We start from the raw sequence: 22,729 nt of genomic DNA, 5'->3' as shown, positions 1-22,729 counted from the left end.
GGGTCTGGGGAGGTGCCATCAGCTGTTCCCCTTCTCCGGACACTGGAGAGCTGCTCAGCTCACTGAGGATAGCAGGATGCTAAGGTAAGTGGGAGGGGTGGGTGCAGAACATGCAACCCTCCAGCTCTGGGGTGTTTAAATCCTGCTGCATGACTCCTGCAGTGCTGTTGGGTGGCTCCTGGCTGGCTCCTTCCAGCTGCTCAGCTAAAACCAGCACAGGAAAAGCAAGCAAGGACCTGCCTAGTCCCCCGTGCCCAGGGGAGAGGGCACCTCTGGCTGGTGGGTTTATAGAGTCCCTTTGTGACAGCAGCCCTTGGCTGTACGGCCAAGCAGCCACGCCAGGGCAGGTCTTGCCATGGCTCCGTGGCACTGGATGCATGCAAGGGCTTCCCCAGTGAGGTGCCCGGGCTGGGCACCAGCGTGGCTGTCAGCGGCAGGGCTGGCTGTGAGGGACCAGCTGCGGGCACACGGGTGTCATCCCTGCTGTGCTCGGCGTGGCTTGTGGGCTGGATGCAGGCTCAGGGAGCCTGAGGTTGTGAAAACCCGTCCCTGTGAATCACTCGGCACACAGGGCACTGCTGCAGAGAGTTTCTCTTGGCTGTGAGCCCCAGTGCTGCTGCGTTCCCAGCCCCTCTCCCTGCACTGCATCCTGCAACGCACCCAACCCGGCTGCGGTAGCAGCTGGGAGCTGAAACCCAGGGGGGTGACGAGAATTTCCTGGATTTAAAAATACGTATTTTTATATGTACATATATATGAACACAATCCTTCTTCCTGCTTTCAAAAGTCAACATTAACTCCAGCTGTGCCAGGGATGCAGTTCACAGTCCAGACCTGCAGCCACGGACATGTGCTGCCAGAGAAGCAGCGAAGGGGTTGAAGGACTTCCCCGACCACCTTGGTGCCACATCCCAAACCACCCCCTGGCCCTGCCTGTCTGGCTACTTTACTGACTGACATACCATGCAGAAAAGGATTCTTGGTCATCAGATGGTTTTATTGCAGTCAGAGGGTCAAATAACAGCAGGGACATTCGTTTTCACCCGTCCTGGCTATATGTTTTGGGATATGGTGGCTGTTTGGAGATGCCTGGGGGTGGATACCTTGCATACCAGTGCTGGTGCAGCAGTGGTGCTGCTGCTGCTACAAGGGTGCAAAGTAGGGTTTTTTCATGAGACAAGGAGAGGCGTGATCCTCCCCTATAGCTGGGATAAAACCTGAGGTATCCTATGCACAAAGAATGGGCTGTGCATGAATTTCATCTCCTTCCACTCACAGCAGTAAGGGCATTGCTGGGGATAAGAAGGGCTGTGCTGAGCTGTGGTTTGCAGCTGTGGGAGCAGGACCCATGTCTGTGGCAGCTTCGGCCATGGCCCCAGATGCGTCTGCCTGGGGTCAGTCCCTCTGCTAATCTTCATCTGCTTTTCTCCTGGCAGAGCATACGGCTCCCTGTACGCTACTGCTGTGCCCAGCCTATACAGTGTCCCCATTCCTCTTGAGCGGCAAGTTACAAACGCCTAAATGCCTTGAAAAGTGAGTTTCTGAAAGGTTTGTAAGGGGTATGGCAGGGGTGACTGTCATAGGCTGTTGGTCCCCCTGTCTTCAAATTTTTGGGAAATGAGAAGCCCAAACTGCCTCTAGCCGTGCTTCCCGTTCGTGTGACCATGCTGGGTTTTGAAGTACCCGAGTGAAGGAGATCGCAGGTTGTGGAAGTGGGATGAGGAACTGCAGCCTCTACAATGGCTCTGGATAAACCTCGTGGCACGGGGTAACTGCTGGCAGCACCCTGGTTTGTCCTGGGGTAGAGGCAGAAAGGGGTTTATAGACCCATACCAGGAGCTGGATCGTCCACCCTGGTGATTTGAGGGTAACAAGAGGGATATGTCTTGAAAATGTATGAAACACCTTGCTGGGAAAAAAGAAAGGCAAAGGGTGAACTTACTGTAGCCAAAGTTTAAGAGAAAAGGGACTAAAGTTAAAAACTGCTATAGAGAAATAAAATAAATCATTTTTTTAATGGATTTGCCTGTGTTTCAAACTGGTTCCAAAGAGCTTGGAGTGATCCAGGCACCAAAGCCTTAAGTTGCTGAGATATTTATGCTGCTTCTGGACAGGACCATGGTCTGGGGTATTTGCTTGGCTGGGAGGCGGTGTGTATTGCTGATAAACTTCCATTTCTTTCTTTATGGTTATAATCAAACTCAGATGATTTACACACACACACCCCCTAAAGAGTTCCTGTTATTTCTAACATAGGGTTTGTTCCCTGGGGGTGTCTGCCCTACTTAAAGGCAAGAAAGGGGCTTTCCCTGGGGGCTGGCGAGGCTGCGTGGGCGAGTGGTTACCCGGGGAGTGGCTGGGGGCTTGCAGGTTTGAGAACAAATCTGAGAGAAAGGACCTTCCTGCCAGGGGAGAGCATTTCTATTCTGAATTTTCTGTACTCCGAGAGGTTCGGGTGCTCTAATAAAACTCAGCTCCCAGGGCCTGTGCTTTTCCCTTGGGGAAAAGGTACAGGCAGGCTGCCTAGAGCCCGGCTGAGGGACCTCGTGGGGGTTTGCTGCCTTGTTATCAATAATAGAAATGATGGTAATGAAACATCTCCGGGAGCTTCAGGTTTCCTTTCTCCTTCAGCCCTCATGTCTCAAAGGTAAACTATTACATTGCCAATATTGAGTGCAGGGTTGTTTGAAAGTATTAAGGCTCCAGTTCATCAGAGGTCATGTTTTATTTGATTTTGGCCAATTGGCAGTTCCCTATGTTTGCGTCTGCTCCTGGAAGTAAATGTCTTCTCGGTTTGTGTGCCAACGCCAGCGGCAGCCAAAGGCTTCCCAGGTGCTTGGGTGTATGGCAGGGGGACGCTTCCCACCACTCAGTCCCAAGGCTGGCCAACAGAGCTGCGCGAGCCCCCACCTCTGAGGTCTGACATCAGGTCTTTTCTAGCATCTCTGCTTTCCAGGCTGGCAAACCTCGATCCAAGCCTCAGATGGAGCAGAACGATTTGAACCAAGCAGGAAAACCTCTCTGTGAGCAGACCCCTGGGCAGCAATCTGTCCCACCACTGCTGCCACACTGGGCTGATCTGTGCCCGTGTGGCGCCAAAGCTGCCGGGTGCCTGGAGGAGGGATTGGGGTTAGGAGTTTTCAGCATGGGTGTGCGGATGCCTTCCAGCACCCAGTACAGTCCTGCACGTGCATGGCGTGTTTCCTATCCCGGGAAATGCCAGGCTTGTTCCAAACCAATGGTCTGTGGGCAGTAAGTCCAACCTGAGCAAGCTGAATGCATCAGGTTCTGGGTCCTCCAGCTACGTCAGTCCTCTGGAGGACACACAAGCCCTACCAGACCTTCCCTCTATGTCCTTAAGAGTGACAGCAGAGCTAAAAAAGATTGATCAGAAGCTGAGAACAGAAGTGTTTCTGGATCTTTATCTGAAGAGTCAGGTTTCCAAGCTTTGTTTTTCAGATTGTTTTTAAAAGTATGTATCGGGGGGGGGGGGGGGGGGGGGGGGAGGCAGGCATGTTTCAGAAACAGTTCAGCATTTTCCAGAACATGACAGCAAGCCTCCATTCCAGATCCGTGACACAAACTGCTCTGGAGCTGCCCTGCCACGCTCCCTCTTTGTGGGACAGCCAACACCCGGGCTGGGAAACCGCCTCTCCATCTCCATTAGGGCCACTTTCACCACGCAGGTTATTGTCAGGCACTATTTGCATCTCTGGCTTTCCGACTGATGATCGGTGCTGTCAGCTTGCTCTTATCCCATTTATTATATAGGTTATTTTATTTGGTTTTATTGCTTCTTTCACCTCTCATCTAACCAAGGTGCATTTTTTTCATTGTCTTTTTAATCAGCATGGCTTTTTGGAACACGTTTAGGGCATCTTTTAAAATGGTCTTCAACAACTCTAAATTAATCACTTTAATTATTCTGATAATTTTCCTCCCAGTTCCTAAATGTTTCCAGTGTGGCCGTTCTCTGACCACAGCATGTGCCTGTATCAGTGCCTAGGCACGGACTGGTTTTGGGCAGAGCAACAACCTCGGGGCATGGTAGATAGCTGTTAATAAGGAGTTTTATCTGGTGATCAGTTCACCCCAATCCATTAGAAAAGGGGCTAAGGCAGCAATATTCTGAAGGTAATGAGTACTTTGAGTAGGAAAATAATTAGTGTAATCTCATATGTCATATGTAATCTCAGGGTATGTAATATCAAGGATGTGTGATTAGGAGTTCCCAGATCCCCTAGGAGCCATGCCCGGACCCGCAGCAGCGCAGGGTGCGGTATCTCCCCTGGGTGCAGTGAAGCCCTTCAGTCAATCTCCATTGCTCCCTTTAGGGCCCAGTATGGGGACAAGGAGGGAAATTCTCCTCTTTTTGAAGAGGTCACCCAAAAAACCCCAGTCCGCGGGCAGAGGCTGAGGAGGAGCAAGTTACCATGTGCAGGGTGTTTTATGGGAGATGCTGGGGGTTGGCTCCTGCCTCCTGGCACTTTCTTAGAAAATAAATCTTGAATTACCTTGTTTTCATTTCTAATAAAACTGCATGTTGGCAGTTGCCTTGGAGCTAATAATCTGACACGGTGCTGTGCATCTGTGAGTGTTTGTAGCATGGGTGTGCTGGTTCTGTGTTTGAGACTGACAGTGCAGCACTATAATGTTGTTTTCCTACCACTATATTGTCTTCCCAGCACATCATAATAAAAAGAAACATGAAGGTAGGTGATTTATCATAATACAAAAATAAAAGGCATAATAATGTAAATTACACACATCATTAACCCCAACTGTTGCTCTAAAATGGACAGAAATTCTGGAAGAAAATCATCATCTTTGAAGGGCTTCCCTCTAGGTGCTGGAAGACCCTGGTGTCCTCTTCTCTTGAGGTTTGGAGAACTGGTTTGGAGCTCTGCTGATGCACTAACAGCAGCAGTACGAGGTGCCTGTTCCTCCTGGGGGCCGCGCTGGGTTACCCGTGGAGGGGCTGCAGTACCCTGAGGCACGCTTCTGCTCCACCAGAAAATCCACGGCAAGTCAGGCAGCGCAGGTGGGATTCATCGGGCTGTGGTGGGCATGGACCTGCCACCATCAGTTCCTCTTCGAGGCAGATGAAGGTCAATGGCACAATTCATCTCATCCCTCAGCAGATGTCAGAGAGGGGTAGGGGAACTACCCACCTCCCCAGAGCGCCACATGTCCCCCGGCTGGGTGGGAAGCCAAAGTAGCCAACTCGGAGGTCTCACTTGCATGTCAGCACGTTGCCAGAGATGGAGCCTGTGCCATCTGCTGCCTTGTCAAGAAACATTGAGGGGGAAACAGGCTAGAACTGGTGTTGAATACCACCTCCTCTCCAATTCCTCCCCTTCCTTTCTGCTCACTCTTTACCTTCTTCAAAGAGCAAAGAGTCAGTTTCAACTCTTTCATCAGATCACCCTCATCAAAGGCAAGTGAGCTGCAGCCGGAGTGGGATCTTCTGGCCGCCTCCCATGGCCCAGATTCCTAAAGCTGGTTTAAAGCAACTTAGAACCTTCCTGTGTAAAAAATTTCCCTTGCAAAAATTAGACCTCATGAAAATAAATAATTCCCAGAGGAAATTTCAATTTGATTACAAATATTGACTTGCTTGGGGGAAGTTTTTTTTTAAAGAAAAATCCATTTGGAATCAACATTTTCAAATTAAACATGTATGTTTGCTCTGTTACAGTACTTAACTTGGAAAAATACTAATTTTGTTTCCAGTGGTTGGGGATTTTAGGAGTTTCTTCCATCCATTTTTTTCTGCAAGAACTAAACAAAAGAGATGCCTTAAATTTGGGCAAAGCAGGAAAAAGATTTGTTTTAATTTTAAAGGATTAAAAAAATGTAATATGAAATGTTGTAAATCATTTTCATGCTTCTGAAAAAATCCATAAAAATGCATAAATACATGTATTAAAGCTGTAGCCCCAGGAGATGCCTGAGCTGTAGAAGCACCAAGCAGAGCAGTCACGGTAGGTGCTGCTTCTCTGGCGTCACCCTAATGGTCTCCATCGCCCCACTGCTCCCGTTCCCAGCAGGTCAGGAGTGATATTGCACAGATGTGGCAGCCAGGAATGTGGGAGATGAGCGGACAGGTGGCAAAAACTTGGTGGTTCACCAGCTTAGTGACGATGACACCAAGATTTGCAAGGGCTCCCCATCATTTCTGAGTTGCACCCATGAGCATGGGGACCCTCAGCACCCAGGCCAGCAGGTGTTTGGATGGGTCACTGAACCCAGTTTAGGGCTTCACACCCCACCAGAGTTGTACTTCAGACACCCTCTGCCCTTCCGGGGTTTGGCTGTGCCAGACAAAGTGAAAACCAGCTGCTTAGGACATGTATTTTCGATTTTTTTCCCCCAGATTCTCTCTTTCCCCATGGAAAGTGATCCTTCTGCACTCCGAAACGCTGAAGTTGAGCTGAAACACTTCAGAAATGTCAGGCATTCCAGGGCATGGGGTGCTCAGGTGTGAATGCGTGCTGCTTTTGCGACTTTATGGATTAAAAAAAAAAGGTAAGAAACCAACTTAGCTGCACAAGGGCAAATTGTTCTTCCTACAGGAAGACGGTCTGGGAGGGGAAGGGGTGTGTAGAAGGAAGAAGGAGCTGGAGGAACAGCAACTTTCTGATGTAGACAAGGCTTGCACGCGCTGACATCTGTCCCGTGAGAGGTATCGATGGGGGCCAGCCTCCAGCCAGACCTGCCTCTTCCAAAACAAACCAAACCCATTTATTTTAGAACTAAAATATGATCATCGTAAGTGACCCTGCCTGGTGCTGGGGGCTCTCTTGAAGCCTGAACTGGGGGCAAACAGGGTTAAGCTCTCCCCGGAGCTGGGGACCACGGCAGGTCCCCACAGCAGCAGCTGCGCAGGTCCCTGCTGAAGATGAGCAAGCTTTTAGCAGAGACGCTGCTCGCTGCAGGCATCCAGGTATCAGCCAGAAATTACTCCAGACAGTGGAAGTGCTTTTTAGGAGCACTTTATTAATAGATGCACGTAACAAATCACTGATAACAAATGCAAAAAGCCCTTGGACTAACGGCCGGTTTGCCCACTGAGTGCAGCTGCCATTAGTCGCAGCGGGAGGCACCCGGAGCAGCTCTCTGGCAAGAGCGGTGCTCCTACGTCAAAGCGGGGAAGCAGGTGCCCGAACTGTTTACCCCAGCAAAGGTGCAATTTCTGCACCCTCCCAGACACAGCTCAGCATGCACGTGAGCAGGCACCGGGCTCCAGTAAGTGATGTTTGAGCCTGCCTTACACCACGCACAGCACAGCAAAGCCTGGAGACCTGTTGCAGTCCCTGTGCCTGCTGCTGGCCCGTCTCTACCATGACCCACGCAGGGGTCCAGCGCTTGCTCCATGATCCCTCGATTTCCCAAGGAATTGTTTCAAACACATTATCCTGTGCAGACATGATTAAGCCATTTAGGACAACGGATGTCACCAAAGAAGATAACCTCTCTTAAGGTTAATTAATCATTTGTAAACTGACCTTTGGATGTATGCATTATTCATCAGTATTCCTGAGCTAACAGGCCAGATAATTTTCAGCCACCGGCTTTTTTTGTCAAAGCTTTTTAGCTATTCCATAACAGAGGGAAACTGCTGAAGTACAGGGAGAGCAATGCCCCTGGCCCCCTGGCTGCTGCATCTGTGCGGGATGCTCGTGCTGGCCCATCATTTAGACCACAGCCTGGGTTTAGCCTGGACCACAGCCCAACAGCCGCTTTTATTCCCCACCTCCGTACTTCTTCCTTGAAGCCTGACTGACCTTAAACTATCTGAAGACTTCTCTCCAGGAGCTTGATATTTAAAAGTGCAGTGACAGAAAATAACTTCTTCTAAAAATATGTGTAACTTATTTACCAGCACAAGGAGAGGGAGAGAAGAATTCAAATGAAGGCATACATATACATCGCACTGCTCAATTGTGACTTTTCCCTGATGCTGTGCAGTAGCACCACTTTCTCCTTCAGCAAAGCTGCTCCTGGCGTTACGGTGGCATACAGGGCTCTTCCCCCATGGCCAAACCTGGGACTGGCAGAGCAGGAGCAGGAATAAGGAAAGAGGGGATCCCTGTGTCCCCTCCAGGGCTGCAGGCAGAGCACAGGGCCAGGCTCCAGCCTTGGGATATCCAAGGAGATGATTTAACATTTCAGAGCCACCAGAAGCGGCAGGCAGGAAAAGACAAGCCATTATTTATTGAGGAAAACATCCCATGGATCATTCTTGCTCAGATTACATAAATGAAGAAGCAAAGAAAAAGAAAAAAGAAATCAAAGACAAATCGGTGAGCTCAGTACTTGGGAACCTGCTTCTATCTCCATGGGGAAAAGCCTCCTGCACCTCCCAAGTGAGAGCAGACCCTGCCCAAAGGGGCTCTTCGCTCCCTTCCCCACCTAAAACTACAGCGCAGCTGTGGGGGAGTCCCGTGAACGTGAGGCGTTCATGTATCTTTAATTATTGTTTCAGCCACATAAATCCATGCTGAATTAAAATTCATGATGGTTCTAGGGTACAAGTGCAAACAATTTGTTCGGTAAACTTTGCTCTAATTGGCATTCTGAACATTTCCTGTTAATCAAGCCCCTTGGGCTCGGTTTACCAGTGTAGTTCTGCCTGCGAATGTCAGTGCTCGGAGGGTGCACACATGTATACCGATTTCAAGGGTCTTTATACGATATTAACTCATACACCTTGTCCTCACATTAATTTGCAAGTAATTTTTTAACAACCTTCTGTGGCCTTGTCTTTTATCTCGCTGCCTCATTACTTGAGGCAAGCAAGCAAGCAGAAGAGCATTTGTAAAACCCGAAACAAAACTGCACTCAGAAACGTTGAGGATCTGAATATGAAATGCCCCCAAGGGCACCTCAAACTCCTCCTTGCAGGAGCCGCCTTCCCAGCAGCACTCATCTCCAAATGGCCACAGGAGAAACGAGAAGATACTCGGGCCAGCCTGGTGACCATCAGGCAGGTGACCGGTGCCACTGCACCGAGCCTCCAGCCCAGCGCTGGCAACCAGGCTAGGGAGGTGGGCAATGCTTTGGCTCTCCTGAGCCGAGGATACGAATGTCGCCTGGAGAACCGAGGCATGAGCAGAGCTGCTTTTTCATCCCAGCCCCATGTGCACACAGGACATCAGAAATGGCTCTGGGAGATGCCAGGGTCTGGGGGGTCCTGCTGCAGAGCCCCCCTCCCACATACTGCCCAACATGGACCAACTGGCCAATTTGGATCTTTTTGCCCAAGCAACAGCCCCTCCACCGCAACACTCGGGCAGGTCCACCTGGGACCACTGCCAGGAGGGGTTTAGGAGCTTTCAGTGATTCCCACCCCCCCCTTCAGTTTTGCAGCCTTATCAGGCTAGTCCTTAACTTGCACCCCAAGAGATTTGGGAATAGAAGCTATGTATTACCTGAGTGTCTCTTCCCACCAGCACAGCAAGACGGAAGAATAGAAGTAACAAAATAACAAGCATCTGGCAGAGATCAGGGAAGCGGTGGAGAAGCTCTCTTGGATGGAAATACGTGGCGAGGAAACGTATGAGAACTGGCAGTTCCCAGAAGAGACCAAAGATGGTGCACAACAGCAAACTGCTCCCCTGTGAAAGCAGATAAGCATAATTAGATGGCATTATGGCAGCAGCAGGGTCTGGAAGCTGGAAAGAAATTGTATGGGAAGTCAAAACGGGCATGTGCCTGGGGGGAAAACAGAGGCATAATACAGGTTCACAGCCTGAGAGCAGCAAAGTCTGTGCACACAAGGTTTCAGAGGCAACCAGCAAGGGTCTGCAAATAAATTAGATGTAAAATGAGAACAGCAAGATGTGTAGGGGTGTACATGTCTGGGGAAGGAAAACAGACTGAGCGTTCAAAGCAGAAATTTGCCCCATCTCCCTTGTTTCAGTCTTTATAAAATGGTTAATTGTGAACGAAACTTAACAGAACAGGCTCTGAAGGGAACTGTGGAGAAGGCCAGCATAAGGAAAGAAGTTTAAAGCCATTTGGATATGTCAAATGTATTCAAAATGTGAGGACCTGATGAAATGCACCCAAGAACATTGAATGCTTAGTGGTTATCTTCAAAATTTATGAAGGCACAGAGGTCCCTGGAGATGAGAGAAGGACCTCACTTTAAAGAGAGTACTTAAAAAAAGAACCAAAACAAAAAAAAAAAAAACCAAACTGAATAATCATCTTAATCTCAATTCCCTGAAAGAGGCTGGAAGAAAGTCTTAAATGAGCAACTTGTAAGATGTAAAATGATGAATAAAATCAAAGAACATGGGTTTGTCAAGAACCAGTCACGTCAACTCAATTTAATTTCATTCTTTGATAAGGCAACAGGCATACTTGATGATGGGGAAGCAGAAAACACATGAGTGAGGCCTTTTGCATTTCCCCCCTGGACAGCCTCGAACAAGCTGAGGAACCACCCTCTAAAACCAGTCAGAGCTCAACTGGCAGCATAACCACTCCCGAGGAGGAGGGATCGAGGGACAAGGAGGCTTCTCCAGCATCTACTGTGGCTCCAGAGGAGGGGCTGTCAACCTTCCTCTCCATACGGCTGATGGGTGCCTTTCTCCAATCTGGCAGCCCGCAGCTTTGCCCAAGGACAGCTCCTGGCCCAAGGAAAACGGAGACTCAACCTTTATTATACTGATTTCCAGTACCTCGTTTTGGTTCATCAATTTCCCTGTGACATCAGCACCCACACACGTAGAAACAGTTTGATGCAGCATTATCCCATATTAACCTCAGATCCTGGCATTGAGCCGAGACGATGCTTTTGATGGAGCTTCAGGCAACCCACCCGGGTTGGGAATGGTGCAAATCCGTACAAGCAGCCTGCGACGCCTGCGGCTGAAGGTGGAGGTTTTGCCGCTCCGCACCTGGCCCTCCAGATGGACAGACGGACCGATGGATGGGGACCTTTGCAAGCCCCAACCAAGGGACTTTGTGAACTGTAAGAACAGCTACTGGAAGAATGCAGGAACAGAAGCTTTTGATACAGTTTCAAACAATGTGTAATTATCAGGTAGCTGAAAATTAGCCCATCTGTGCCTCGGGAAAAGACAATGAGAAGTTATGTGTTACTAATGGCTGAAAAGTGCTGGCAACACAAAACAGGAAATTTTCAGTAAACTTTGTTTCTTAAGGTAATGTAATTACACAGCGTAATCCCCAAATCTCCTGACGTTTTTGGTGGGTTTTAATAAAGCTTACGAGGTCTTCATCCACCTTTCTCTTTCCTCTCCTCATTGCAGCACCGTGGTCTTTGGCACTTCGAGCAGCACCAGCCGTCTGGCTGGGCCACCTAAAGCAACAGATGTGGGTAACGTAAACTGCTTTTACAACAGAATAGCTAACAACATGTATCAGTTTTTTCTAAAGCAGATTGCAAATACCCGCCGTGCCTTTGCCACAGCCTCACTATCTGAATGCAAAGCATCCAAGCTTGTCATACTATTTTGGATAAAATTTCTATGTTGGTAGAGTTGGCCGGCCAGAGTCTGGGTCTCTGATCCAGGTCAATGCACATGCCAGCATCAGCATGGTTCAGATTTAGGACCCCTATTGTTTCCTCTGCTTTTGGTCCCTGCTGATCCAGCATGGAAAAAGAAAAAAAAAAAAGGGAGAAAAAAAGCATGCTTGCTTTAAGTGCCTTTGAGGATCCAGTGATAAGGTCTTTGGGGGTTGGTGAAGCAAAACTGGAATAGCATAAAACTCATGCAAACAGTCCAGGCAGGGTAAATAGCTCATGATTTTTTTATTCATACTTTTGTCTGTGGAATGACTGGGAGCAAATTGCTTTTTCCTTTCCTAGTCCAAATTATTCAGAAAATTTTTCTGCTGATTTTTGCTATTCTCCCTTTTGAGAGCATTTGCTCTCGAAGATGGCCCGCTTAGCTCTGAATGGAAAGCAAATGTTGCCTTCACCTTCAGTGAACTTTGAAGCAATTGATTTTTACCAGCATAAAAGAAGAGCTGAGAAGTGACAGCTCGTGGGCTTTGCGGAGGATGAATTTTGCCATTTCACAACTGTCCATGCAGGAGGATGCAGGCGTCCCAAAAGAAAGATGACAGATGCTCTTTCAACGCATCCCCGTTCAGCCACCAGCCCCATCCTCTTTCACACGCGGGGTCCCCAAACCGCCAGCTTCCCCACAGCCGCTGTGCAGCCGCTTTGAGCAACCCACAATAGGGAGGACTCCAAGGAAAATTATTCTTGCTAGCTTTTGTCTGGTAATCCGAGGTCAAGAAAACAAACTGCTTCCTCCCTGCTCTCTCCCGCGCTGTGGTGAGGAATGCAGCCGAGCTCCAGCACCGAGAATAAAGGCAGAGCTGGCACAAACACAGGAGCTTCTTAAATGAGTTTGCCATTAGCCGGAAGGGCTGCAAATTGAAGCGAAGATAAGCCCCTTAGCGTTTCCCTTCTTTAATCCAAGCCTCGTAAAAGCGGAGATGTGTTCCTATTCAGTGGGCTTTATACAGAGGCAGGTATTTCATTTACCCAAAAAAACCCTGCATCGGATAAATTATTAATGTTATTTATAAAGGCAATTCTGCCATTCAGCAACTTCTTTTGGATCCCTACGCTTAATCTCACTGCTTAGCATAAGATACACTCCAGTTAAAAGGCAAAATCACATTCTCTTACAAGGCCTGCAAAATAACGGAGTGCTGAGGTGCCTGAAAAGGGGTTGTAGTTTAAATTCTGCTACGAAGACTAATACATTTATCAGTGGCAAACATAAGCCCCGATTTCCACTTGCTTGTACCCTCCCCGTGCGCTGGATGGGGCCTCACTCACGCATCAAGAACCATCAAAGCTACTCAGCAAGAATGGTGGAGATGCAAAACACACAGTGCTCATACAGGCTCTGTAAGGCTGGCGGGTGGCGGGGTGGAGCCGTATGTGAGACAGCAAGTAACCCCATCCTCCTCTACAACGTGTCCCAGCATGTGTCCTGCCCCGAGACACCCACCGCCATGACTTCGGCTTCTGCAGGCTGAGCCTTATACCCGCCCCACAGACCAGGGTGTTATCAAGGGAGAGACACCAGAAGAAATACCTAAGCATCTCACCAACCACAGGCGTGGGCTTCTGCGGTCAGGCAATGGAGTCAGGATGCTAGGAATCCCAAAACAGGTCCTTAGAGACCCTGGGAGAGCTGCCACCATTGTGGCATTGAGATCTCAGCCCCAACAAAACCAGCATTGCACATAACCACGAGGAGCAAGGCAATAAACACGAGGAGCTGGGAGCCCCAGTGCATGGCCAACATCACCATTTCAGTTGCAACAGTGGGACGCAACAGTGGAGTGCTCACAGCAGAAAGCCAGCACTGACAGGTAAAGCAGGACCCCTCCCACCAGCAGGGTGACCATGGGTATCGGGGGGATTAAATGCCCACGCTGAGGAAGAGGAGAGCCAGCATCTCCCAAAAGAGATGTGCTCAAGCCTCTAGGAGGGAAAAAATGGCTCCTTGCTCCCACATCGGGACTACCTGCCCAAATAACTAAATGTACACATACACCCCCTGTGGCCCCACGTACATCCTGGCAGTTGTCACAGCACAGTCACATGCAGCCATAAGCCGTCCTCCAAACGTGAGGGCAACACACATGTTGCATGGCAAGGAATGGCAGTGCATGGGAATTGCAGGGAGGTTTGAAAAAATCCTCGTGAAACATTCTTTCCACACAATATGTATGTACCCTGAAATCCTTTTTTTAGGCATTTTCCTCTCCAAAGGCTGCATGACAAACTGTTTAATTGAGCAGCCAGTGCTGGCTGATGTTTTGTTTCAGCACAATTTGAAGGCAAGTTATTTTTGTTTGCTAAACTCACTCAACCTTTTCACAGCAGGGTTACAACAGCAACGTGTATTTTGCGTAGACTGCATCACCCCTAGGGAAGAAGCACTCGGGACGTTCAGGATGTGTTTATTCTCCTGGGCTGGGTGCTGGGGACAAGCAGTGGCTCCGGGGTGGCAGCATGGTTTTTCTTTGATCAGCCCTGAGCAGGGAGGGCTCCTGCAGCTGCGCTTGAAGCTGGAGATGTCTAAGCTACGGGCACCACAGAGAAGCACACTTTTATGTCAAAACGACTTATAATAAGATTTTAAGTTTGTTCAGGGAGCTGGAATGAAATATTTAAACACAGCATCATAGTAGCATTTTATTCTCATGAAAATGCTGAAATGCCACTTGCAAATCAGAAATGTTTTAAAATTTGCTTTGAAATAGCAGTGCCTTTATGCAACTGTTTTGTTTTTTTCTTTCCAGGAAGAAACAAATGAGAGGGGGGGAAGCTGAGATTTTGGCCATTTCTTCACAAATGAGATGTCTGCTTCCCAGTCTATTCCGGTGACTGTGTTTGGAACCATCATTCCCACTTGGAGCAAGGAGAATCAGCCTCTAGAGCGGCTTACGTTGTTGCATCCAGCATTCAAATTATATTATCTTTGTTTCTTACACTGACGACAAGTCATTTAGGTTGGAGAACTCCACTGGGCATTAGAGCTGCTCTGAAGGGTTTGCATGACTTGAAATAAACGTCATAAAAGAAAGAACAAGTTCTTGTATAAAAGCACAGCTGTCCTACTTTTTTTTTTTTTAAATTGGGGCAGTTTTCACTTTCTTTAGGTACAATTTATTCATTTGCAGTTCTTAATTTCCCTACGTATATATTATATCCTGTTAAACACAAGAAGCCAGCTTGCTGCAGTCCCTCCTCAGGACTCTGATAGTTTCTTACCTGACTCCTTGCTGTTCCTAAGCAGCACGTGACTCCAGGCAGGAGGCCCAGAGCCACCCAAGCTCTTTGGCACCTGGGCCTGGGTGGCATTTGGGTCATACCAAAATTTAGTAACTGAATTTTGAGAACTGAATTAAAGTATTTCCAATGGGAAAAGCAGTTCTTTAGGCAGTTCTGGCCAAATTCAGCATTTGAGGTTCAAACTGCTATTAAGAAAGGGCTATTCTATAATAGTGACCAAAATGTACTTGAATTCAGTATCTTAGGATCATAAAACCCCAAATCCCTTAAGATGATGTCTGACTTTAAAAAAAGATCTTCTGATTTGTATACAGTTTGTTCATAGGGGGTTTTCATACAAAATTCAAAGAACTGTAAGGATAAAATGTTGGCAAGCAGCACAAAAAACTGTTTAAAAATAACACATGGAAGTGTCAGAAGAAATGTGTATCATTTGTCCAGAACACTAAGGATCCAAAAGAGCTGGTACAATTGAAGAGAAGAGTAGAGCAGGCATAAGAAAAATCCTTCCAAACTGAAGGCAGGTCTAAATGGAGAGTGCAGACAGAAGCATGTCTCGACCAGTTAAATGCACAATGATAATGTCAAGCTAGTACAAGATTTTAAGGCACAAAAGGCAACTTCCTCAGCAGCCAGCACGGGTAGGACAGACCTGGGAATATTCTAGTTCCCTAGCTCTAAGGGAAGCCATGGTGTTCCGAGGGGTTTCTCTTCAGATCAAGCTGTCCCATGTGTAACCAGTATTTAGGAAGCCAGCGTATCTCCAGCCTGCAAACATTGCTCTTTAAATCCTCCCTGAGATTTGATCCAAATGAGCCACTGTGAAGACTCTCACAGGTTGTAGATGCACTGTGAAATAAAATAAAATCAGCCTCTTTTAGCAATGCAATAATCAGGAGCTCACACCGTCTCCAGCTGATCCTGATTTCCCCAGTCCTCCACCAGCTCATGGATGTTTCAGGCCCTGCCTTCTTGCTGATGAAGCTTTCACAGCCATTTCCAGCACCCAAGGCTGCACCAGCACCTCTTGCTGCTTCTCTCAGAGCCCACCTGCACAAATGTATCTCCCAGGAAAGTAAGTCTGGCTATGATTTCTGGTGCCCTAAAAGCAGATGTTAATCAACAATGTTCCCACCATTTGGGTAGAACAGCACTTAAAATGTGGCCATGCTTGGAAACCTACACACAACTGGTGCTGAGCTAGCCAATGCTTTTGGCCATGTGCCTTCCTCACTCACCTGCTTCATGCTGCTACAAACAGGGAGGCAAAACTCCTGCAATCATCATGTAAGTGATTAGAGGAAATTGCATTGCTGAAGCACTCTGTGGCTGCAGCCGTGCTTCAGCTCTTGACTTGCCTGCTGGTAAGCTGCCAGAGAGAGGGAAGTGTAGGCATAAAATGAATAGCAGAAGAGATTGCAGGTAATTATGTTTCTTAAGCTGTTAACAGGATTGGCCATTTGATAAATGAGAGGATTTGGGAATGTTTTGTCACTGACAAGGCATTGTAAGATCCAAGTGGAAATGGGAGCGTTTCTCTTCCGTAGCATGAACAATAAGGAAATTCTCCCGGGATGCTTACGCACCGTGAAATGCATCTGAAAAACCTGGATGCCAGGAATGGAGGCGAAAGGACAGATATAGGACTCTTTCTGCTAAAAAAAAAAGAACCAGGTCTCTTACATATGCAATTAATTTGGTCTTGATGCCCCCTCCAGTGTCCCTAGAGGCTCCTGTTCTTTTATGGTGCCTTCCCATACCGCTGTATATTGTTTCCGGTGCTGCTGTGGCCCCTTGAATTCCTCCATCGACTTTTCAGTGGTCTGAATCCCTCTGCCCCCATGCTGTTTCCCTCGACCTCTTGGCTTGCTTTTGTGATTCCCTAGCTAGCTGGAGAGGCGAGAGGGAAACCAGTGCTGCTCCGTCCTTGTCCTCCAACAGTGCCCCTCAGGGTGGTTTGGGGTACTTCTGGAGCCCCTCTGTTTCTTTTCCAGTGCCCTCAAGACCCTTGGGGTGCCTTTTAGGGTGCCCCAGAGCTTTCAATCTGTTTTTTGGTGCCCACTGCCCCTGAAAATCTGTGTGCTTTGGTGCCCTCAGGAACCTTCTGGGTACACTGTGGGCACCAAGGAGTATCGGTCCCACCACACAGCAGTGAGGCAAAGGCAGGACCCACGGTCTCACAACCACCTGCGTGGGGACAGGACACAAGGACACCTCTTTTTAAGCTATTCAACAATGAGCTGGTCTGAAAAGGGCAGGATGAGAACTGGACCTGCGCCAGGGGAGGGGAGGGGAACCAGGACTCACCCCAGGGATGGCACATGAGGCTGCTCTGGTGCAAAGGGTTTTGTTCTGCAGCAAGAGAAGGTTGCATCAGCAATGTGAATCACACCATTTAAAGTTGTGTTAAAACTCATCTCAGTTGTCAGGGCTGTGTGGCCAATGGGTCCAGGCATCTCCTGTGGACATGGCCCTTTCTGCTGTGACCTCCTGGAGCCTACATCCTGCCTGGTACAGATCCTGCTTTCACTGCAGAGCCAGCACTGGAGGTCAGAGAAAGTGGTAAGCAAAGGAAAAATAAATAAAACTTCCTTATGCTGCTTTCTGGGGCTGCCTTCCCCAGCCAGGGCAGGTTCCTTGCAGTACTGGAACCCAAGGCACCCATTGTTTGTGTGCAAGAGCAAAGGAGGAGGGGAAGGATCTCCCAGATCTCCATCATAGCTTTTCACTTCTTTGCTTTACCTGGTTTTTAGCAGCCAAAGCCAGGTTATTCTTACTGTTTTGGTTTCCCTGAAGTTATTAGCAGGGAAAGGTTGCTGTGAAGAAGCTGGTGCCCCTCACATCTCATTTTCCCAGCAAACTCCCTGCTTCAGTCCCGAGAGCAGTCTGGAGCAAGGGCTGGGTGCCCAAGGAAGAGAGGCAGTATGAGGGGAATGAAGCACTTTTGTTTCCTTTGTAGCACATATTTGCACTGGGCAAGAGATAGCAGAAATACATCCAGACAGCCTTGACATGCACACAGCCCCACCTTCTCTCCAGAGACAGGATGAGCAGCCCCCTCTCCAGTGCCCCTACCTGGGGAAGAAGCTTCTGTGATCCTGCCTGGCTGGCATTCCCAGTAGGTACTGGCTGCCTGTCCCTGAGGAGGTAGGTAAAGAAGCAGCTGCCTCTTTGGGATGTCTAGGTAGTAGGAGAGACAAGTAAGTTCATGCAGTTTTATATTTGAGCTTTTCTCAACAGCAAAGTGGTGATTCAGCCTGAACAGACTTATTGGGTAGGAAGAAGAGACATGTTTTGACCTCAGCTGCATTAGCTGGTAGCAGCACCCCAGACGGACACAGCCTTGGCGGTTCTGTCCTGGTGCCAGCTCCCTCAGCAGAGCAGTGTCCTGCCCATGAGCCATGCTGCACTAGCCAGTTTCTGTACTAACTGCAAACAACCCCAAAAGTTGCACAGGGATTCCCTTTTGGGACACAGGTCAGGTCTGTTCATGCACTCTGCTCCAGCAGCCAGGGCTCTTAAGAACAGCAATCACTGCAGAGACTGGATTGGGGGAAAGAAACCCTGGGCAGCATTTTTATCTTCAAACAACTCATTTGAGCTGCAGAGTGAGGTCTTGCAGCCACTGTCAGTCCCTGCCTTGGCCGCTCTGGATGGGTCTTGCCCCTTTCAGGCAACTTCTCTGGTGCAGCCTGCCCCCTCCCACCTCTGCACTTATACCTCATCTCATTATCCTAGTAAAGGACATCTTTTAGAGACTTCTCTAAAAGGCTTCCTTATAAAGGAAGTCTTTTTAGAGACTTCTTTTAAAAAGTAACAAGATGAGACTTAAGTGCAGAGGTGGGCAAGGCCCAACTGTGTGGTCAACGTTGCCAGACTTTGCTCCCCAGCTTGTGTGAACAATGTGGGCACAAAAAAGCCACTTGGGTTTTCTGCCCTCGCACAGGTCAGTCTCTGCAGTGATCACTGTTCAACTTCCAGTTAAGTTTGGGGTGCACTTATCTTTCCAGGTGTCCAACTATCCTCCCCCTGAATTAAACGCTTTCTACCCTCCATTTAACGGCAATATTTATGAAACATGCTGGAACAAGGACTTCACCAGCCAGAGCTGTGTTTGCTGAAACGGAGTAAAGAGCGAGCTGGGCTGAAGCGAGCATCTGTGAAGGCAGAGAAACAGCCCCTTCTGGCACTTACATCCTACTAAGAAATAGGAGCTGCTGAAGCAACACAGCCATGGCTGTTGGCTGCCCCCTTTTAGCTCCACCAGCCCAGCAACAAGCTTTCTCTGATGTAGGAGCTGTGGGGTAAGTTGAGGATGAGGAGCAGGGCAAAGTCTGCTCCAGAGATCTGTTACCATGCACTAAGTAAACAATGCATTGAATAAACTGAAAGTCACCTTGTCTCAGTTGTGGCTTGCTCCACTTTTCATTTCCAAGAGGAAACTAACCCAGCATGATGCCAGCATGCCTCATTCCTGCTCAGCACTTCCTTCACACTGTGGTGCGGCTCCCCGGCAAGGGCTGCAGGGAACTGGCAAATACAGCCCTTTCCTCCTCTGGCAGCTCCTTAAGGGGTAAGTGAAGGCAAAATCCGATTCCTGCTCTTTCAGGCTCTCTGGGAAAAAAGGTCACTTGCTCTTTGCAGCTTAATCTGAAGCATAAAATGGTGGCCCCAAGCAGCTGGTGGAGTGTGGGCAAGAGGTGAAATAGCAGTTATTTTTAGCAATAAGCATCTAGGAAAACAGAGAAACAGCAGGAACAGAAACTCTAGATGTTTTTCCTCTATAAACAGTAGGACTCAAACCCCTGTTTTCACCCAAGCAGGGGCAGGTGTGCAGATGTGCACGTTGGATTTGTGCTCCCTTGCTCCAGCAGCTCCCAGCCACGCACAGGGCTTCACTTCTCCACGCACAGCAGGTGCTAGAGCTTCAGCCACAGATGGGCAAGGCAAAATCTCTCCCAAAGCTCAACCAAAAGCACAGGACAGCCACAGGAACACAACTGCCACCTTGAGTGGGTTGTAGTTCAAGCACAGAGGTGCTTGTTCCTGCCAGCACATTTAGAAAAGGAAGATGGTTTGCCAACCCGCTCCTAGGGTAGACAGATGAGAAAGACTTCCCAAAGGGCTGACCCACAATGACAGCCTTTGCCATTCATAAAATACTTGCCAGCCACAAGAACTAGAATGATCAGAAAAGGCTTTTATCTACAACGAAGAGCATCTTACAAGGCAAGGCCAAGCCAGCTGCTACCTTTAGTCCCAGCCAGCCCTACAAGACACGCCCACAGGCAACCCCAGCACCACAAAGACAATCTCAGTCCAGAAGCCAGCTACCACCCACTCCAAACAGCCTCAGCTGAGCAGCTGATCGCCTGGAGGGCAGCGCTCCTGCAGCCCTCACACCCCTGTGAGGCACCAGGCCTCCTGGGTGCTCCTCTCAGTGACTGAGAAACAAAGTCTCCAGCTCCGATTTAACTGTGTTCCTACTTGTTTGGCCCACATCAGGCTTTCCCATGGGGAGATCACAGTCCAGCTCCTGCCTCTGCAGTGCAGCAATCTGCACTTTCACTGCAGAGACCTGAAAACAGCCCACCTCCTCAGTCATGCGGGACCTTGCAGAAGTGCCTGGGATCGCCACACCTCTGGCTAGCAGCAAGAGATGCCCTCCAGGTCCTCCTTGCCCCCACCTTCTGGGCACAACTGACCCACGAGGAATAGGGTACACAGGCCCCCAAAGCCTCCTTGGGATCTAGCTTTGATCACTTACCACTTTGGGGCATTCATCCGACATCTCCTGTGCCCACATCCTCCCCTGTTCCCCGTACTGACAGGGCTGTGCTGACAGCCAGGGATTTCTGATGCTTCACTGCAGCAGAACAGCATCATCTCTGCCGAAAGAAAAGCTCTTTGTGATTAAATGAGACCAACACAGGTCTCTCCAACTCCCCAGGTCCCAGAGCAGTCTCCTGCCCTGCAAACTCCAACCTAACAAATGCTGTTTGGGAACTGGCTCACTGCTGAGGAACAGCCCAAAATCCAAGCAGCTTCCCAAAATGCCCTGCCTGACGGGGAGCAGCATGCACCATGTCCCATCTGCTGGTACCTCTCTTGTGCCTTGTGCAAAGCTGCCTGCCCACCATGCCCCCTGCCCAACAGACCAATGGGGGATATACAGAGGGACCACAAATCATCCCCACACCATGACAGGAGTAGGTACACACTTTACCTCTCCTCTTCCTCCAGAAGCCACACTCAGGGCAGGAGGGGGCACTTGTGCGGGGGCCAAAAGCAGCAGCACATCTCAGCTCTCACACAGGGATCCCCCCTCACCTATCAGGACCCTCACGCCCACAGATGGCCCCTTTCAGCCACCCTCTGTGGGGTCTTTGCACACCAGTGCAGGGGACAGGCAGAGCTGTAGAGTGCTGCAGAGCTCAGCCCCAGCAACCAGCTCTCCCACTCCAGTGCAATGCTGCCCGTGGTAGCTCCATTCCCATCCCAGGAACCAGACCAATGGCTCTTTTTGGAGAAGACACTGACACTCCTGGTACAAGCACTCCTGGTCTCATCTACCCTCCCCTCTGCCACATACCCCTGCAACCCAAAAACACCCACAGACTCCAATAGAGGACCAAGCAATCACACAGAGGAATGAAACTCCCCATCTCCTGAGTCAAGCTGGGAAGAGTAACACACCAGCAATCTCCTTGCAGCACCTCTGAAACCCTGGCACTACAGCCCCCACACTCTGTACTACCACGTTTGAAGCATGCTGCAGAGACCAGGCACTCCACAGCACCTGGACACAAGTCCTGGAGAAAAAGGTGAGGGGACCAAAAAGCCTCAGCCAGGGAGTGTGCCTCACACCACAGACCAGGATGCAAAAGCCCTTGTGGCTGCTCTCCATCCCAGCAGCCCTGGCAAAGAGCCTGTGCCAAAGCAGAGGGACATCTGCCCCTGAGAACAGAGAACCTGCTCCAGGTCCAAGGGGAGATACTTACATCAGTGCTGTTCCCAGATACAGAAGGAAAAGGACCAGCATGGCCTGATGTACGCACTCCGGAAGGGCAGAGGGAACTCAAAGTAGGGCATCAATTGGTGTGAGAAAAGGAGCCAGCCAGCAAGGCCTCAGAGATGAGACGCTGCAATGTTACCAGTTCGGTTTTTTTTACAAAGAAGAAAAGGCAATACAATAAAACTTCCTTCTAACAACATATAAAAAGAAATACAAGGACTTGAAAGGGTCCAGGACAGTTAGTCTGTGCTCTTTCCCTTCAGAAGATTGCTCGCAAAAGAGAAGGAAAACCACCCCTCACCTCCAGCTCTTCCACCAGTTCCAGAGGCACAGCAGCACTCAGCCAGCCCGGCTCTTCCTCCACAGCCCTGGCACAATCATAGCAACAAACTCAGCTCGAGGATGTGGCTGCTGCTTCCAGCCCTCGGCTGCTGTCCTTCACCTCCCCTCAACCACAGCACTGCCGGACCCTTCCTGCTGGATAAAACATGTGCTCACTTTCTACTCTTTTTTGGTAAAATGGATGTAGCATAAAAAAAGAGCTGAAATGAAAAACCTCTCTTTCCCCACCCCCTCCACATCTACAAGCACCTTAGCCAATCTAGTTTGGTGCTGACAACCTCCAGTCTCTTCTAATTATCCTTGTGGTTCTCTTTAAATATGCAAGTTCCCTTGCTTGGGAAGTGGTTAGTTCAAGATTTGTGGTGTGCCTTTCTGTAGAAAGACCTGTAAGTAACCTTACAGATGTATTTACAATTTTTTTTAGGCTGCTGTCCGGGTTAAGCTCCATGTAGCTATCAGGACCAGGCACTAAAATTAAGGAAGGAGTGTGTTTCTGAACACTCACAAAGAAAAAAAAAGGGAGTAATTTGAGTATTTCTTGAATTTCAAGTGACTTCTGGTGCCCCCTG

The 22,729-nt window shown here is 49.0% G+C and overlaps 1 long non-coding RNA gene across 6 annotated transcripts in view; it reads right to left on the bottom strand.

Moving 5' to 3' along the window:
* Positions 1-6,979: 6,979 nt before the first annotated feature.
* Positions 6,980-22,729, bottom strand: part of LOC121092946 — a 39,020-nt gene continuing 23,270 nt past the window's right edge. For 3 of the 6 annotated variants that reach the window (XR_005829428.1, XR_005829430.1, XR_005829433.1), the window contains 5 exons: positions 22,120-22,292; positions 21,805-21,945; positions 20,571-20,691; positions 10,775-19,535; positions 6,980-9,620 (listed from right to left, as the gene is read on the bottom strand). This is a non-coding gene — a long non-coding RNA (uncharacterized LOC121092946). Of the gene's footprint in view, positions 9,621-10,774; positions 19,536-20,570; positions 20,692-21,804; positions 21,946-22,119; positions 22,296-22,729 lie in introns of all 6 variants that reach the window. The other 3 variants (XR_005829431.1, XR_005829429.1, XR_005829432.1) reach the window with 3 other exon arrangements.

Source organism: Falco naumanni, chromosome 8 (assembly GCF_017639655.2).
Source record: "Falco naumanni isolate bFalNau1 chromosome 8, bFalNau1.pat, whole genome shotgun sequence".
Taxonomy (NCBI): Eukaryota; Metazoa; Chordata; class Aves; order Falconiformes; family Falconidae; genus Falco; species Falco naumanni.
Note: the sequence above shows the minus strand (reverse complement) of the source record. Positions and strands in the feature narration are given on the sequence as shown.